At 39.7% G+C, this 13,732-nt stretch overlaps 1 non-coding gene across 1 annotated transcript; it reads right to left on the bottom strand.

The window, feature by feature from the left end:
• Positions 1-562: 562 nt before the first annotated feature.
• Positions 563-666, bottom strand: LOC112713152 (small nucleolar RNA R71). Its single transcript, XR_003158126.1, has one exon. It is a non-coding gene; the product is annotated as a small nucleolar RNA R71 (small nucleolar RNA).
• Between the last annotated feature and the right edge of the window lie 13,066 nt (positions 667-13,732).

Raw genomic sequence — 13,732 nt, 5'->3', positions numbered from 1 at the left:
CTTTCTTTGTTTTCTTCTCTTTCATATGAGTAGGAACAAAGATAAAGGCATTCTTGTTGAAGCTGATCCTGAACCTGAAAGGACTCTGAAGAGGAAGCTAAGAGAAGCTAAAGCACAACTCTCTGGAGAGGACCTAACAGAAATTTTTGAAAAAGAAGAAGACATGACAGCCAAAAATAATAACAACAATGCAAGGAAGATGCTTGGTGACTATGCTGCACCAACTTCCAACTTCTATGGAAGAAGCATCTCAATTCCTGCCATTGAAGCAAACAACTTTGAGCTTAAGCCTCAATTAGTTTCGCTAATGCAGCAGAACTGCAAGTTTCATGGACTTCCATTAGAAGATCCTCATAAGTTCTTATCTGAATTCTTGCAAATATGTGATACTGTTAAGACCAATGGGGTTGATCCCAAGGTCTACAGACTTATGCTTTTCCCCTTTGCTGTAAGACACAGAGCTAGAACATGGTTGGACTCACAACCTAGAGAAAGCCTGAACTCTTGGGACAAGCTGGTCAATGCTTTCTTGACCAAATTCTTTTCACCTCAAAAGATGAGTAAGCTCAGAGTGGATATCCAAACCTTCAGATAGAAAGAAGGTGAATTCCTCTATAAAGCTTGGGAAAGATACAAGCAATTAACCAAAAGGTGTCCTTCTGACATGTTTCCAGAATGGAGCATCATATGTATATTCTATGATGGTCTGTCTAAGTTATCCAAGATGTCATTGGACCACTCTGCTGGTGGATCTCTTCATCTGAAAACGCCTGCAGAAGCCCAGGAACTCATTGAAATAGTTGCAAATAACCAGTTCATGTACACTTCTGAGAGAAATCCAGTGAATAATGGGACGACTCAGAAGAAAGGAGTTCTTGAGATTGACACTCTGAATGCCATATTGGCTCAGAACAAAATATTGACTCAGTAAGTCAATCTGATTTCTCAGAATCTGACTGGATTGCAAGCTGCATCCGGCAGTGCTAAAGACGCCTCCTCTGAAGGAGAAGCTTATGAACCTGAGAATTCTGTAATGGAAGAGGTGAATTACATGGGAGAATCCTATGGAAACACCTGTAATCCTTTATAAAGGAATCACCCAAATTTCTCATAGAAGGATCAACAGAAGCCTCAACAAGGCTTCAATAACAATAATGGTGGGAGAAATAGGTTTGGCAATAGCAAACCTTTTCCGTTATCTTCTCAGCAATAGACAGAGAATTCTGAGCAGAGCCTCTCTGTCTTAGCAAACATAGTCTCTGATCTCTCCAAGGCCACTCTTAGATTCATGACTGAGGCACGGTCCTCCATAAGAAATTTGGAGGCACAAGAGGGTCAGCTGAGTAAAAGAGTTACTGAAACTCCTCCTAGCACTCTCCCAAGCAATACAGAAGAGAATCTAAAAAGAGAATGCAAGGCCATCTACACGTCCAACATGGCCAAACCTGTAGAGGAGGGAAAGGCAGTGATTCCCAGTGAGAAAGACCTCATGGGTCGTCTACTGACCACTAGGGAGTTCCCTCATGAACAACCAAAGGAATCTGAGGCTCATCTAGAGACCATAGAGATTCCACTGAACTTCCTATTACCATTTATGAGCTCTGATGAGTATTCATCCTCTGAAGAAGATAAAGTTACTACTGAAGAGCAAGTTGCTCAGTATTTAGGAGCAATCATGAAGCTGAATGCCAAGTTATTTAGTAATGAGACTTGGGAGGATGAACCTCCATTGCTCATTAATGAACTAAACGCCTTGGTTCAGCAGACATTACCTCAAAATAAAAAGGATCCCAGAAGGTTCTTGATACCCTGCACCATAGGCACCATGACCTTTGAAAATGCTCTGTGTGACCTAGGATCAAGTATCAACCTCATGCCACTCTCTGTAATGGAGAAGCTAGTAATCTTTGAGCTACAAGCTGCAAGAATCTCACTAGAGATGGTAGACAAATCAAAGAAACAGGCTTATGGACTTGTAGAGGATGTCTTAGTAAAGGTTGAAGGCCTTTACATCCCTGCTGACTTCATAATCCTAGACACTGGGAAGGATGAGGATGAATCCATCATCCTTGGAAGACCCTTCCTAGCCACAGCAAAAGCTGTGATTGATGTAGACAAAGGAGAGTTAGTCCTTCAAGTGAATAAGGACTACCTTGTGTTTAAGGCTCAAGGATCTTCCTTTATAAACATGGATAAGAAGCATGAAAAGCTTCATCCAATTCTCTCCATACAGAGTCAAGCAAAGCCCCCACATCCAAACTCTAAGTTTGGTGTTGGGAGGCCACAATCATGCTCTGAGCATCTGTGAAGCTCTGTAAGAGCTTCCTGTCAAGCTATTGACATTAAAGAAGCGCTTATTGGGAGGCAACCCAATTTTATTTATCTCTATTAATTACTCTTTTATTTTCCATTGTTATTTTATGTTTTCTTTAGGATGATGATCATGTGGAGTCATAAAAACAACTGCAAAAATTAAAGTAAAATAAAAAATAGCATAAAAAATAGCACACTTTGGAGGAAGAGCTTACTGGCATTTAAACGCCAGTAAAGATACCAAAATGGGCGTTTAACACCCAACCTGGCACCATTCTGGGTGTTTAAAGGCCAGAAATGGGAAGCAGTCTAGCGTTTAAACTCCAGAACTGGCAGGCAAACTGGCATTTAAACGCCAGTAAAGGTATAAAAATGGGCGTTTAAACGCCAGTAAAGGTATAAAAATCGGCGTTTAAATGCCCAGCCTGACACCTTTTTGGTTGTTTAAACGCCAAAAAAGGGCAACAGACTGGCATTTAAATGCCAGAAAGGCATATAGAAGGGTGTTTAATGCCAGCAAGGTGCAAGGATGCAAATTCCTTGACACCTCAGGATCTGTAGACCCCACAGGATCCCCACCTACCCCACCTCACTCTTTCTCCTCTTCACACTTCTCCATAACACTCTACCCAAGACACCATTCACCTATCAAATCTTACCCTCTTCCCCATATTCCCTTAACTACTCACATTCATTCCCTAATTCCCATAAACCCATCATACAACCCACCTACCCTCACCTACTCAAATTTAAACCATTTCCCTCCCAAACCCACTCCTTCTCACACGAACCAACTCCCTCTCTTACCCTATAAATACATCTCCTTCCTCTTTCATTTTCACACATCACATACACTCCACACCCCCCTTGGCTGAACCCTCTCAAGCCTCCATCTCCCATTTCTCTTCTTCTTCTACTCTCTTCTTTCTTCTCTTGCTCGAGGACGAGCAAACATTTTAAGTTTGGTGTTGGAAAAAGTGTTGCTTTTTGTTTTTAATAACCATTAATGGCACCTAAGGCCGGAGAAACCTCTAGAAAGAGGAAGGGGAAGACAATTGCTTCCACCTCTGAGTCATGGGAGATGGAGAGGTTCATCTCAAAGATCCATCAAGACCACTTCTATGAAGTTATGGCCAAGAAGAAGGTGATCCCCGAGGTCCCTTCAAGCTCAAAAGGAGTGAATATCCAGAGATTCGACATGAGATTAGGAGAAGAGGATGGGAAGCTCTCACCAATCCCATTCAACAAGTCAGAATCTTAATGGTTCAAGAGTTCTATGCTAATGCATGGATTACAAAGAACCATGATCAAAGTATGAACCCGAACCCAAAGAATTGGCTCACAATGGTTCGAGGATTTCAGTTCGAAAAATGTAAGATTGGCATTCAACTTGCCAATGATACAAGGAGATACATGCCCCTACACTAGAAGGGTCAACTTTGATCAAAGGTTGGACCAAGTCCTCATGGACATATATGTAGAAGGAGCCCAATAGAAGAGAGACTCCAAAGGCAAGCCGGTTCAACTAAGAAGGCTTGACCTCAAACCCATGGCTAGAGGATGGTTAGAGTTCATCCAACGCTCTATTATTCCTACTAGCAACCGGTCTGAAGTAACCGTGGATCGGGCTATCATGATCCATAGCATCATGATTGGAGAGGAAGTGGAAGTTCATGAGATCATACCTCTAGAACTGTACAAAGTAGCTGACAAGCCCTCCACTTTGGCAAAGTTAGCCTTTTCTCATCTCATTTGTCACCTATGCAGTTTAGCTAGAATTGTCATAGAGGAAGACATCCTCATTGAAGAGGATAAGCCCATCACTAAAAAGAGCATGGAGCAAACAAGAGAGCCCACTCATGGACCTCAACAAACGCATGAGGAAGTCCCTCATCAAGAAATTCCTGAGATACCTCAAGGGATGCATTTTCCTCCACACAACTATTGGGAACAACTCAACACCTCCTTAGGAGATTTGAGTTCCAATATGGAGCAACTAAGGATGGAGCACCAAGAGCATTCCATTATCCTCCATGAAATTAGAGAGGACCAAAGAGCCATGAGGAAAGAGCAACAAAGGCAAGGAAGAGACATTGAGGAGCTCAAGCACTCCATAAGATCTTCAAGAGGAAGAACTAGCCGCCATCGCTAAGGTGGACCCATTCTTTAATTTCCTTGTTATTTGTTTTTCTATTTTTCAAATTTTTTATGCTTTATGTTTGTCTATGTTTGTGTCTTTATTACATGATCATTAGTGTCTAGTGTCTAGTGTCTATGCCTTGAAGCTATGAATAATTCCATGAATCTTTCACCTTTCTTAAATGAAAAATGTTCCTAATTACAAAAGAACAAGAAGTACATGAATTTCAAATTTTATCTTGAAATTAGTTTAATTATTTTGATGTGGTGGCAATACTTTTTGTTTTCTGAATGAATGCTTGAACAATGCATATTTTTTATAGTGAAGTTTATGAATGTTAAATTTGTTGTCTCTTGAAAGAATGATGAAAAAAAAAAGAGAAATGTTATTGATGATCTGAAAAATCATAAAATTGATTCTTGAAGCAAGAAAAAGCAATGAATAACAAAGCTTGCGAAAAAAAAAAGAAAAAAGAAAAAGCAAGCAGACAAAGCCAATAGCCCCTTAAAACCAAAAGGCAAGGGTAAAAAGGATCCAAGGCTTTGAGCATTAATGGATAGGAGGGCCCAAAGGAACAAAATCCTGGCCTAAGCGGCTAAATCAAGCTGTCCCTAACCATGTGCTTGTGGCATGAAGGTCCAAGTGAAAAGCTTGAGACTGAGTGGTTAAATTCGTGATCCAAAGCAAAAGAGTGTGCTTAAGAACTCTGGACACCTCTAACTGGGGACTTTAGCAAAGCTAAGTCACAATCTGAATAGGCTCACCCAGTTTTGTGTCTGTTGCATTTATGTATCCGGTGGTAATACTGGAAGACAAGATGCTTAGGGTCATGGCCAAGACTCATAAAGTAGCTGTATTCAAGAATCAACATACTGAACTAGGAGAATCAATAACACTATCTAAATTCTGAGTTCCTAATAGATTCCAATCATTCTGAACTTCAAAGGATAAAGTGAGATGCCAAAACTGTTCAGAAGCAAAAAGCTACTAGCCCCGCTCATCTAATTGGGACTAAGTTTCATTGATATGTTGAGATTTATAGTATATTCTCTTCTTTTTATCCTATTTTGTTTTCAGTTGCTTGGGGACAAGCAACAATTTAAGTTTGGTGTTGTGATGAGCGGATAATTTATACGCTTTTGCCATTGTTTCTACATAGTTTTTCATATGTTTTAGTTACTTGTTAGTATATTTTTATTAGTTTTTTATGCAAAAATCACATTTCTGGACTTTACTACGAGTTTGTGTGTTTTTCTGTGATTTCAGGTACTTTTTAGCTAAAATTGAGGGACCTGAGCAAAAATCTGATTCAGAGGCTGAGAAAGAACTGAAGATGATGTTGGATTCTGACCTCCCTGCACTCAAAGTGGATTTTCTAGAGCTACAAAAGCCTAATTGGTACGCTCTCAATTGCGTTGGAAAGTAGACATCTTGGGTTTTCCAGTAATGTATAATAGTCTATACTTTTCTCAAGATTTGATGGCCCAAACTGGCGTCATAACGCCGGTCAGAGACCCTTTTCTGGCGTAAAATGCCAGAACTGGCACCAAAGCTGGAGTTAAACGCCCAAACTGGCACCAAAATTGGCGTTTAAACTCCAAGAAGAGCTTATGCATGTGAAAGCTTTAATGCTCAGCCTAAACACACACCAAGTGGATCCTGGAAGTGAATTTCTGCACTATCTACACTTAGTTACTCATTTTTTGTAAACCTAGTTTACTAGTTTAGTATAAATAGCACCTTTTACTATTGTATTCATATCTTTAGATCATTTTTGAGACTATCTTTGGATTACTTTTGATCTCTTGATCACGTTTTGGGGGCTGGCCATTCGGCCATGCCTGGACCTTCATCACTTATGTATTTTCAACGGTAGAGTTTCTACACCTCAGAGATTAAGGTGTGGAGCTCTGCTGTTCCTCATGAATTAATGCAAATTACTACTGTTTTCTATTCAATCGTGCTTGCTTCTGTTCTAAGATATTCACTCGTATTTCAATGTGATAAATGTGATGATCCGTGACACTCATCACCATTCTTTACTTATGAATGCGTGCCTGACAACCACTTCCATTCTACTTGCAACAGCTTGAGTGTGTATCTCTTGAGCTCCTGATTCACGAGTTTGATTGTCTCTCCTGACAACAGAGCATTCAATTCCATAAGATCAAAACCTTCGTGGTATAGGCTAGAATCAATTGGCAGCATTCCTGAGATCTGGAAAGTCTAAACCTTGTCTGTGGTATTCCGAGTAGGATCTAGGAAGGGATGACTGTGACGAGCTTCAAACTCGTGACTGTTGGGCACAGTGACAGTGTGCAAAAGGATCAATGGATCTTATTCCGACACGATCGAGAATCGATAGCTGATTAGCCATGCGAAAAACCGTAGTGGACATATTTTCACTGAGAGGACGGATGGTAGCCATTAACAATGGTGATCCACCAACATACAACTTGCCATGGAAGGGATTACGCATGATTGGATGAGGACAATAGAAAAGCAGAGGCTTAAAGGGAACAAAGCATCTCTATACGCTTATCTGAAATTCCCACCAATGAATTGCATAAGTATCTCTTTCCTATTTTATGTTTTATTTCTCTTTTTATTATCAAAACCATATAACCATTTGAATCCGCCTGACTGAGATTTACAAGATGACCATAGCTTGCTTCAAGCCGACAATCTCCGTGGGATCGACCTTTACTCACGTAAGGTATTACTTAGACGACCTAGTGCACTTGCTGGTCAGCTATGCGGAGTTGTGAAAAGTGTGATCATGATTCTGTATACCAGAGACCCATGTCTACTAGGTTCCGGAATGACATGGATGAGGTCGAGCGACAGGAGAAGTGGTGTGGCCTCTGCAGACAAGTTGGTCATATTAGAAGGGGTTATCCTAATCAACCGACAGACGATGCTTAGGGTTGATAGTCCGTTTATTTTTGTTGCTTCATTTTATTGTAGTAGTTTTATTTTATTGTAGTTATTTCCTTTTATTGTAGTTGTTTCATTTTATTATAGTTGGTTTCTTATATTCTGATGCCAGGGCATCTTGGCTAGTTTTACAAGACAATTTGAGTATGTTTTAGGCTAGTTTCATGCAATTTCTTAGGTAATAAGCAAGCATTTGGATGAGTTATGCATTCATATCTAGATCTAATCAAACATTGTGAATTCTAAATATTTTCATGAGAATAATGTAAGGATTGAATGATGTAATGAATGATGCATTATCTTATGATTAGAGCAAGGCTTTGATGCAAATTGTTTGATTGATTTCAGGTAGGAGGAAGCAGGGAATACCCACTTTAGTGGCTACGTTAGTTCCACTAACGTAGGCACTAACATGGACAAAAGGAGAATGAGCCAAGTTAGTGGCAAAGTTAATGCCACTAACGTGGGAGAAGGGGCAGCTTGTAAAGTTAGTGGTGAAGTTAACACCAATAACTTGATCGAAGGCTAAGAAAGCCCACGTTAATTCCACTAACATGGGCATTAACGTGGAAGAAGGAGAGCATGTGAAATTAGTGGTGAAGTTAACACCACTAACTTGATTGAAGGCCAAGGAAGCCCACGTTAAGGCATTAACGTGGAAGAAGGAGAGCATGGGAAGTTAGTAGTGAAGTTAACACCACTAACTTGATCGAAGCCAAGAAATCCCACGTTAGTGGCCATGTTAATGCCACTAACGTGAGCCATTAACGTGGAGAATGGAACAGCATCGGAAGTTAGTGGTGAAGTTAACACCACTAACTTGATCAAAGCCAAGAAAGCCCACGTTAGTGGCTATGTTAATGCCTCTAACGTGAATGCTGCCCAATTTAAACTCCTCCAGAAAGTTGAGCAAAGCCCAATGAGTTAGTTAACTATTTCAACTCAGGCCAAGAGCCTACATCCAGAGACTTACAGACTCAATTAAGGATCAGAGAAGTAGTATATAAAGGGGTAGTTTTGAACTAGAAAGAGAACTTTTGGGAATTGGGACCTAGGGGATCCGGATTGTAAACACCCATAATTTACTTTTCTCTGTACTCAATTTTTACTTTTCAATGCACTTTACATTTTCAATTTCGATTTCTAGAGCCATGATCAGCTAAACCCCACTTCATTGTGGGAGGGAGCTCTATTGTAATTTAATGGATCAATCATAGTTCTTATTCTTCTTCGTCTTTTCATTCTCTTTAATTTGCTTGAAAGCTTTCGATCCTCATCCAATTGAGCAATTGTCTCGGAAGAGAAATTGTTCATACTTGAATTTCCTTTGAGCCTTGGAAGAGGAATGACGAAATCATGCTAGAAAGGCTTTCTCATGTTGGACTGGTGGTGCACGAAATTGTGATCATCAATGGCGCCATCAACATAGTACGCTCAATTGCAATCTCAACTCTATCATAACTTCGCACAACTAACCAGCAAGTGCACTGGGTCGTCTAAGTAATAAACCTTACGCGAGTAAGGGTCGATCCCACGGAGATTGTTGGTATGAAGCAAGCTATGGTCATCTTGTAAATCTCAGTCAAGCGGATTCAAATGGTTATGGAGGATTAATGATTAAAAGATAAATAAAATATAAAATAAAGATAGAGACACTTATGTAATTCATTGGTGAGAATTTCAGATAAGCGTATGGAGATGCTTTGTCCCTTCCGTCTCTCTGCTTTCCTACTGTCTTCATCCAATCCTTCTTACTCCTTTCCATGGCAAGCTGTATGTTGGGCATCACCGTTGTCAATGGCTACAGTCCCGTCCTCTCAGTGAAAATGTTCAACGCGCTCTGTCACAGCATGGCTATTCATCTGTCGGTTCTCGATCATGTCGGAATAGAATCCAGTGATTCTTTTGTGTCTGTCACTAACGCCCCACAATCGCGAGTTTGAAGCTCGTCACAGTCATTCAATCCCTGAATCCTACTCAGAATACCACAGACAAGGTTTAGACCTTTCGGATTCTCAAGAATGGCCGCCAATGGATTCTAGCTTATACCACGAAGATTCTGATTAAGGAATCCAAGAGATATCCACTCAATCTAAGGTAGAACGGAGGTGGTTGTCAGGCACACGTTCATATGTGAGAATGATGATGAGTGTCACGGATCATCACATTCATCAAGTTGAGGAACAAGTGATATCTTAGAACAAGAATAAGCTGAATTGAATAGAAGAACAATAGTAATTGCATTAATACTCGAGGTACAGCAGAACTCCACACCTTAATCTATGGTGTGTAGAAACTCTACTGTTGAAAATACATAAGAACAAGGTCTAGGCATGGCCGAATGGCCAGCCTCCCAAAGAGGGTTCAATCATAAAAACATGATCAAAAGATGATCTGAAGATTGAAAGATCCTCCCAAATACAATAGCAAAAGGTCCTATTTATAGAGAACTAGTAGCCTAGGGTTTACAGAAATGAGTAAATGACGTAAAAATCCACTTCCGGGCCCACTTGGTGTGTGCTTGGGCTGAGCATTGAAGCTTCCATGTGTAGAGACTTTTCTTGGAGTTAAACGCCAGCTTTTGTGCCAGTTTGGGCGTTTAACTCCCACTTTTGTGCCAGTTCCGGCGTTTAACGCTGGGAATTCTGAAGCTGACTTGGAACGCCTATTTGGGTCATCAAATCTCGGGCAAAGTGTGGACTATTATATATTGCTGGAAAGCCCTGGATGTCTACTTTCCAACGCAATTGAGATCGCGCCAATTGGCTTCTGTAGCTCCAGAAAATCCACTTCGAGTGAGGGAGGTCAGAATCTAACAGCATCTGCAGCCCTTTTCAGCCTCTGAATCAGATTTTTGCTCAGGTCCCTCAATTTCAGCCAGAGAATACCTGAAATCATAGAAAAACATACAAACTCATAGTAAAGTCCAAAAAAGTAAATTTTAAATAAAAACTAACTAAAACATACTAAAAGCATACTAAAAACAATGCCAAAAAGCGTATAAATTATCCGCTCATCACAACACCAAACTTAAATTGTTGCTTGTCCCCAAGCAACTGAACATCAAATAGGATAAAAAGAAGAGAATATACAATGAATTCCAAAAACATCTATGAAGATCAGTATTAATTAGATGAGCAGGGATGTAATGGTCTTCAATCTTTACCAGAACATCCTCTACAAGTCCATAAGCTTGTTTTCTTGAATTGTCTGCCATTTTTAGTGAGATTCTTGCAGCTTGTACCTCAAAGATCCCTAGCTTCTCCATTACAGAGAGAGGCACGAGGTTTATGCTTGACCCTAGGCCACATAGAGCCTTCTCGAAGGTCATGGTGCCTAATGTACAAGGTATTGAGAACTTCCCAGGGTCCTGTCTCTTTTGAGGTAATCTCTGCCTAGTCAAGTCATCCAGTTCTTTGGTGAGCAAAGGAGGGTTCGTCCTCCCAAGTCTCATTACCAAATAACTTGTCATTTAGCTTCATGATTGCTCCAAGGTACTTAGCAACTTGCTCTTTAGTGACATCTTCGTCCTCTTCAGAGGAAGAATACTCATCAGAGCTCATGAATGGCAGAAGTAAATCCAATGGAATCTCTATGGTCTCAGTGTGAGCCTCAGATTCCCATGGTTCCTCATTAGGGAACTCATTGGAGGCCATTGGACGTCCATTGAGGTCTTTTTCAGTGGCGATCACTGCCTCTTCCTCCTCTCAAAATTCGGCCATGTTGATGGCCTTACACTCTCCTTTTGGATTCTCTTCTGTATTGCTTGGAAGAGTACTAGGAGGGAGTTCAGTAACTTTCTTACTCAGCTGACCCACTTGTGCCTCCAAGTTTCTAATGGAGGACCTTGTTTCAATCATGAAACTTTGAGTGGTTTTGATTAGATCAGAGACCATGGTTGCTAAGTTAGAGTGGCTCTGCTTAGAATTCTCTGTCTGTTGCTGAGAAGATGATGGAAACGGCTTGCCATTGCTAAACCTGTTTCTTCCACCATTATTGTTGTTGAAACCTTGTTGAGGTCTCTGTTGATCCTTCCATGAGAGATTTGGATGATTTCTCCATGAAGGATTATAGGTGTTTCCATAGGGTTCTCCATGTAATTCACCTCTTCCATTGATAGGTTCTCAGGATCATAAGCTTCTTCTTCAGATGAAGTGTCCTTAGTACTGCCTAGTGCAACTTGCATTCCAGACAGACTTTGAGAAATCATATTGACTTGCTGAGTCAATATTTTGTTCTGAGCCAATATGGCATTCAGAGTATCAATCTCAAGAACTCATTTCTTCTGATTCGTCCCATTGTTCACAGGATTCGTTTCAGAAGTGTACATGAATTGGTTATTTGCAACCATTTCAATGAGTTCTTGAGTTTTTGCAGGCGTCTTCTTCAGATGAAGAGATCCTCCAGCAGAGCTGTCTAATGACATCTTGGACAGTTCAGACAGACCATCATAGAAGATACCTATGATGCTCCATTAAGAAAGCATGTCAGAAGGACACTTTCTGATCAATTGTTTGTATCTTTTCCAAGCTTTATAGAGGGATTCACCTTCCTTCTATCTGAAGGTTTGGACTTCCACTCTAAGCTTACTCAATTTTTGAGGTGGAAAGAACTTTGCCAAGAAGGCATTGACTAGCTTTTCCCAAGAGTTTAGGCTTTCTTTGGGTTGTGAGTCCAACCATATCCTAGCTCTGTCTCTTACAGCAAAAGGGAATAGCATAAGTCTGTAGACCTCAGGGTCAACCCCATTGGTCTTGACAGTGTCACAGATTTGCAAGAATTCAGCTAAAAACTGATGAGGATCTTCCAATGGAAGTCCATGGAACTTGCAATTCTGTTGCATTAGAGAAACTAATTGAGGCTTAAGCTCAAAGTTGTTTGCTCCAATGGCAGGGATAGAGATGCTTCTCCCATAGAAGTCAGGAGTAGGTGCAGTAAAGTCACCCAGCACCTTCCTTGCATTGTTGGCATTATTGTTGTTTTCGGCTGCCATGTCTTCTTCTTGTTTGAAGATTTCTGTTAGGTCCTCTACAGAGAGTAGTGCTTTAGCCTCTCTTAGCTTTCACTTCAAAGTCCTTTCAGGTTCAGGGTTAGCCTCAACAAGAATGCTTTTGTCTTTGCTCCTGCTCATATGAAAGAGAAGAGAACAAGAAAATATGGAATCCGCTATGTCACAGTATAGAGATTCCTTGAGATGTCAGAAGAAAAGAAGACTAGAAGGAGGAGGTAGAAGAAGAAGAATTCGAACTTATCAAGAGAGATAGAGTTCGAATTGTTGATAGTGGGGGAGTGTTAGTCCTTAAATTGAAGGATGTGAGAAGAGGGGAAGAATTTTCGAAAATAAATTAAAAGATTTTGAAGAAATTTTGAAAAATTGAAAAATGATTTTCGAAAATTAAAGTTGGGAAAGAAATAAAGTGATTTTTGAAAAAGATTTTGAAATTAGAAATCAAAAAGATTGAAAATTATTTGGAAAAAGATGTGATTAAGAAGATATGATTGAAGAGTTATGGTTTTAAAAAGACATGATTGAAAAGATATGATTGAGAAACAATTTAAAAAGATTTGATTTTTAAAATTAATGACTTGGCTAACAAGAAATTTAAAGGATATGATTCAAATATTAAACCTTTCTTAACAGAAAAGGCAACGTACTTGAAATATTGAATCAAATCATTAATTGTAGGCAAGTATTTTTGAGAATGGAAAGAAATTGATTTTGAAAATATATGATTGAAAAGATATGGTTTGAAAAAGATTTGATTTTGAAAAATTATGAAAACTTGAAAAAAAATTTGAATTAAAAACAAAATCTTCCCTCTTGTATCATCCTGGCGTTAAACGCCCAGAATGGTATCCATTCTGGCGTTTAACGCCCAAAATGCTACCCTTTTGGGCGTTAAACACCCAGCTAGGTACCCTGGCTGGCGTTTAAACGCCAGTTTTCCTTCTTCACTGGGCGTTTTGAATGCCCAGCTTTTTCTGTGTAATTCCTCTACTGCATGTTCTGAATCTTCGATTCTCTGTATTATTGACTTGAAAAGACACAAATTAAAAAATTTTTAATGATGAGGAATAATCAAAATGAAACTAAGATCAAATAAACAATGCATGCAAGACACCAAACTTAGAAGTTTGTATACTATTGACACTAACAAATTGAGAATGCATATGAGAAACAACAAAACACTCAAGACAAGAGAATTTAAAGATCAGAGCAAGGAAATTATCAAGAACAACTTGAAGATCAATGAAGAACATAATGCATGTAATTTTTGAAAATTAGAAGAATAAAAACATGCAATTGACACCAAACTTAAAATTAGACATTAGACTCAAACA

This window comes from Arachis hypogaea, chromosome 9 (assembly GCF_003086295.3).
Source record: "Arachis hypogaea cultivar Tifrunner chromosome 9, arahy.Tifrunner.gnm2.J5K5, whole genome shotgun sequence".
Taxonomy (NCBI): domain Eukaryota; kingdom Viridiplantae; phylum Streptophyta; class Magnoliopsida; order Fabales; family Fabaceae; genus Arachis; species Arachis hypogaea.
Note: the sequence above shows the minus strand (reverse complement) of the source record. Positions and strands in the feature narration are given on the sequence as shown.